The sequence below is a fragment of the Oncorhynchus mykiss genome, chromosome 12 (assembly GCF_013265735.2).
Source record: "Oncorhynchus mykiss isolate Arlee chromosome 12, USDA_OmykA_1.1, whole genome shotgun sequence".
Taxonomy (NCBI): Eukaryota; Metazoa; Chordata; class Actinopteri; order Salmoniformes; family Salmonidae; genus Oncorhynchus; species Oncorhynchus mykiss.
Window position 1 is genome coordinate 66,337,581 of NC_048576.1, and position 6,000 is coordinate 66,343,580.

At 44.3% G+C, this 6,000-nt stretch overlaps 1 protein-coding gene across 1 annotated transcript in view; it reads left to right on the forward strand.

Annotated features, from left to right (window-relative positions):
• The window catches only part of rarab (retinoic acid receptor, alpha b), a 183,071-nt gene that overhangs the window by 34,793 nt on the left and 142,278 nt on the right, over positions 1-6,000 (forward strand). The window lies entirely within an intron of this gene.

The following is a 6,000-nucleotide window of genomic DNA, read 5'->3' on the forward strand; positions in this document are numbered from 1 at the left end:
TTGAAACATCAAGGAGAACTCTTACGGGGGAACGTGTGTTTAAAAGTCTTTGAAAGCGACGAATGGAACGCTGCTGTTGCTGTCTTTGTCAGCGAATGGTGTTTATGTTGCCGTCGTCCTCTCGGCCGTTAGTGGAACATATTCTAGAACATTTGCCCCTGTTGCCCTTCTGCGCCTCATTGACGGTCACATGGCGGGTGATGGTGGCCCGATGGTGACTCTGACGGGCCTTAGGTGATCTGCTGACACAAGCCTGTCCTTCGCGACCTGCTCTTTCGCTGAGGGGAGAGAGAGACTCCATGGGTAGCCCACAGGACTGCTGGGAATAGCCCCGTAAGATCACCAATGAGAGGCCTTGGGTCTGGGTGACCTCTCGTCTGGTCTCTGTTGCGTGGTGCACAGTCAGCAGGCGACACAATGGGTTTCAGCGCTAACTGGACGGCCATTTTGGGGTCATGACTTCATGACATTATAGAGGAGGGATTCTATACACAGTGTCCAGACAGTGTCTAGACTAGAGGTCGACCGATTAATCGGAATGGCTGATTAATTAGGGCCGATTTCAAGTTTTCATAACAATCGGTAATCGGTATTTTTTGGACACCAAATTGCCGATTTTAAAAATAAAAAAATAATAATTTAAATGTATAAAATATTTTTTACACCTTTATTTATCTAGGCAAGTCAGTTAAGAATACATTCTTATTTTCAATGACGGCCTAGGAACGGTGGGTTAACTGCCTTGTTCAGGGGCAGAATGACAGATTTTTACCTTGTCAGCTCGGGATTCGCATTTGCAAAAAAAGCTGTCGTTGCACCAATGTACCTAACCATAAACATCAATGCCTTTCTTAAAATCAATACACAAGTATATATTTTTAAACCTGCATATTTAGTTAATATTGCCTGCTAACATGAATGTCTTATATCTAGGGAAATTGTGTCACTCCGTGCAAGCAGTCAGGGTATATGCAGCAGTTTGGGCCGCCTGGCTCATTGCGAACTGTGTGAAGTCCATTTATTCCTAACAAAGGCCGTAATTAATTTGCCAGAATTGTACATAATTATAACATAACATTGGAGGTTGTGCAATGTAACAGAAATATTTAGACTTATGGATGCCACCCGTTAGATAAAATACCGAACGGTTCCGTATTTCACTGAAAGAATACATGTTTTGTTTTCGAAATGATAGTTTCTGGATTCGACCATATTAATGAACAAAGGATCGTATTTCTGTGTATTATTATGTTATAATTAAGTCTATGATTTGATATTTGATAGAGCAGTGTGACTGAGCGATGGCAGGCAGCAACGGGCTCATAACCATTCATTCAAACAGCACTTGCGTGCGTTTTCCAGCAGCTCTTCGCAATTCTTCAAGCATTGTGCTGTTTATGACTTCAAGCCTATCAACTCCCAAGATTAGGCTGGGTTAACCGATGTGAAATGGCTAGCTAGTTAGCGGGGTGCGCGCTAATAGCGTTTCAAACGTCACTTCCTCTGAGACTTGGAGTGGTTGTTCCCCTTGCTCTGCATGCGTAACGCTGCTTCGAGGGTGGCTGTTATCGATCTGTCCCTGGTTCGAGCCCAGGTAGGATCGAGGAGAGGGACGGAAGCTATACTGTTACACTAGCAATACTAAAGTGCCTATAAGAACATCCAATAGTCAAAGGTATATGACATGCAAATCATATAGAGAGAAATAGTCCTATAATTCCTATAATAACTACAACCTAAAACTTCTTACCTGGGAATATTGAAGGCTCATGTTAAAAGGAACCACCAGCTTTCATATGTTCTGAGCAAGGAACTTAAAACTTAGCTTTTTTACATGGCACATATTGCACTTTTACTTTCTTCTCCAACACTTTGTTTTTGCATTATATAAACCAAATTGAACAAGTTTCATTATTTATTTGAGTCTAAATTGATATTATTGATGTATTATATAAAGTTAAAATAAGTGTTCATTCAGTATTGTTGTAATTGTCCTTATTAAAAATAAAAAATAAATAAAAAACGGCCGATTTGGTCCTCCAATAATCGGTATCGGCATTGAAAAATCATAATCGGTCGACCTCTAGTCCAGACACAGTGTCCAGAGGGGCGTCGTGTTCCATGGTTCTCTTTACAATTTCTCATTGTTTTCTTTGATGTACATTTAAGGACTAATTTGAGGATGTTTCACAGCCTTGGAGGCATGTGCTGTACTGTGGTTTGATAGGAGAGGTCCTAGCCATCACCCCTCGGCGACCATCGGTAGACTTAACCTGCTGATAGGAGAACAATTAACTCCTCAAGCTAACGAGCTAATCGAACGTTTCTCTTTCCCCGAGGGGTGACATCATTTGGGATTGTGAGCCGTCTCGGTGGGGACTGTGTGGGGGGAGGGTGTGTCTTCTCTTCAATCTAGATAATATTCAGCATTATCTTTCTTCTCCTTCATCAATCTGCTTTAGGGAGATAGCCAGGAGGGGAGTTAGACTCCAATGAATCGACGGCCAGTGGCACTGAGGTACAGCACGCTCATTATCTGACGCAATCACCATTTACAACAGGAATGAGTGAGGGGAGGAGAGAGTGTGTGTGTGTGTGTGTGTGTGTGTGTGGGTGTGTGTGTGTGTCTGCATGCGTTTGCGTAGGTGTGTGTGTGTGTTTGTAGAAACACCATCAGACTGATAACCCTTCACCCAGCCTGTGGGGAATATGCCCAGATAACAGAGAGATGAGACTTGCAGGACACTCTGAAAGCAAACATGCTCTTTCTCCTTTTTTGTTGTTGTTGCCGTAGGCATTGAGCAACACTTACAGTTGATTTTCCTTCTTTTTTTCTCTCTCTTTCTCAGAATTAGGCAAGTACAGATTTCTCCAAGTGGTTCAGGTTTTGTTTTGTTGGCAACCAAAAGTAACCTTGTCTAACTGGCCTCTAGCTTTCAAGACTGGTGACAAATAGTTTATAGTGTGACATTTCTATTCTAAGGTGTTCATTTGAGAAATTCAAATTTATTTTTTTACCCAGGAAGCTCCAGTGATACACTATATAAACAAAAGTATGTGGACACCCCTTCAAATGACTGGATTTGGCTATTTTAGCCACACCTGTTGCTTACAGGTGTATAAAATTGAGCACACCGCCATGCAATCCCCATAGACCAGCATTGGCAGTAGAATGGCCTTACTGAAGAGCTCAGTGACTTTCAACGTGACGCTGTCATAGGATGCCACCTTTCCAGCAAGTCAGTTTGTTACGTTTCTGCCCTGCTAGAGCTGCCAAGACCAACTGTAAGTGCTGTTATTTTGAAGTGGAAACGGCTCAGACGAAAAAGTGTTAGGCCACCCTAAAGAAGTGGTGCCTCTTACAGCAGCAGAGGGGGGACCAGCTCCATAATAATGGCCATGATTTTGGAATGAGATGTTTGACGAGCAGGTGTCCACATATTTTAGGTTATGTAGTGTATAAATGATCTCTTCTCCCAAGGGCGGAGACCTTGCAGCTGTCCACTGGCCCTTGGGGACTCACGGAATGGCTGCTCTGTTAACTAAATTCGCAGACAACCAATGCTTTTTTCAGTTTTAACAGACTACAATCGGTGGCCTTGTCTCGTGTCGCTCGCCTCTCTTCTCCTCTTCTTTTGATTTGTCATCATGTGCTCCGCTGTGTGGCTGACTTCAAAGCCTCCCATCGTCTCAAAGCAGCCAACGCGAGAAACACTTTGAAACACTTAGACACCAATCAGACACTTTAATCGAGCCCAATTTTACACAGGTCATGTCTTTCATGTCTGTCGTTTAGTGAAATTAGCGGTAATGTCTGAGTTGACTATTGTTATGATGCAGCTTTTCAAGATATCGTCTTAGTAAAATGGCTAAGGCATTAGCAAGGCTATGGAAAGGCTAAACTCTCAGCAAATGTATTTGGCGTGGTTGCAAACACGTTTATAGGCTTACCCATACTTACATGGTCTATGACAAAACATTGGGTATCAATATGGCTGTAGGTTTAGCCGTTGTATGTTGTGGTGGAGGTTAACGCGGCTAAATAGCTGGACTGGCCAACACTGTCTTTCAGGAGGCTAACTCACCTTCTTGCCGATTTTGTCCAGCTGAGGAGAAATGAAAAGAGAAGAGGGGCTGAAACCAGACTATAGGCTATCCCTCCGGTTTGTTGTCCCGGGACAGATCAGAAGATGACCATCTCTGAAAAAGAAAGCGGAGCTCTCGGATGTCTGCAGTGATAGTTGGGTTTCATCTGTGTATTTGGGACTTTTTTTTTAGCCGTGTAGCTCTAGGCCGGAGGGTAGCCTAGCGGTTACGAGCGTTTGGACAGTAAACAGAAAGGTCGCTGGTTTGAATCCCGAGCCTACTAGGTGAACAAATCTTTCAATGTGCCCTTGTGGAAGGCACTTAACCCTCATTGCTCCTGTCAGTCGCTCTGGAGCTAAAATGACTCCGATGTCAATGTGGGCCAGCTGTAGCGCAGCATGCTGTTTGTTAGCTAGCGGGGGAGCAGGGATGCTATGGAGGTAGGGTTGGTGGTGTTGGTGCTTAGTGAGCTGACAGAGAAATGACGTTCTCTCTTTCCGCTTCTGTATGATGGAGCTGGAGAGGGGGAAAGGAGGGCGAGTATGTAGCTGATCAGACAGACCCACAAGACCCATTCTCTGTCTGTACATGTTATGTACTCGTTCGTTGAGTCACAGCTCGTGATGTGTTTGTCTATGTGTTTCTCAGTGTAGGAAGACTGCGCGGCTCTGTATTGTGTGTATTCTAGTTATGTAAGAGGCTTTTCACTTACCGGTACGTTCAAAAAGTAAAGTATTTCTATAGGATATGATTACGTGTTTGGTATGATATGTGTGTCGATGTGTTCTTTATATTTACTGCACATTTGTCCTTACTGAGAGAGTGTGTGTGTGTGTGTGTGTGTTTATCTGGTAGAGAGGATTATTTGGGGATTTACACAGTATATGAGTAAATGGATCATGTCAATGCATGTTCCTCCTGAGACTGTAACACTGTGTGTGTGTGTGTGTGTGTGTGTGTGGGGGGGGGGGGTAAAGCTGATCCTCTCCTCTCCTGTGCGCCAGTGTTCTCATGCTATAATGCTATCAGAGGCTCAGAAAACTTCTGCTGGGCTACAGCTGGAGCAGCTGTGTGTGTGTGAGTGTGTGTGTGTGTGTGTCATAGAGATGGATAGAGATCACTACTTGGAAAGAACCCGTTTTTGCATGGACATTACCATTGAGGGCGTCCACCAATTTGAAGTAGTCATCTGGGTGTGACTTCCTCTGGGTGATGTAAGGATCACATGGTTCCATCCGGGTTGTCAGGGGGGATCAGCCAATGAATTATACGTTTCATAACTGCAGGCGGCAGTGAATCGCTAACTTGGCTTTATACCTGTTCATACAACATCCTCCAGGTGGCAGTGTGCAACCCTCCCAGATTGTTTACTAACTCATGGAAGTAGTAGACAAAGAAATGTGCCTTCAAAATGGAGATGGCCTCAATGGTGCTGCCCGTATTCTCACAGACGCCATAATGCAACAGATACAAAGATGAGTGGTCTATCTATGTCTATGGTACACACACACACACACACACACACACACACACACACACACACACACACACTGAGAGTGTAGCTAGTCATCTGTGAGTGTACTTTAGTTGTCTGAGAGAAGAGGGGGTTCGATATCTGAGTCATTTGTTAGCTAGTGTCTGGGGTTGGCGCCCCAGCCTAACTCTATCATAGCGTTTATTTGACAGAGAAAACAATCCTACGCCATTACCACAGCCCAGGGAGCAGGGGAGAAAACCACACACCGTGTGGACTCCGTTACGGTCAAGAAACAAAACCGTGATATTCATTCTGTAGGCCTACACGCTCAGTCACAAACAGACAGTAACACCGGTTAGCAAGCCTTTAGAGGACACACACACCGTCTCCCTGCCCCCTCCCATTCCTCTCGCACTCCTCTCAGATGCAATGGACAT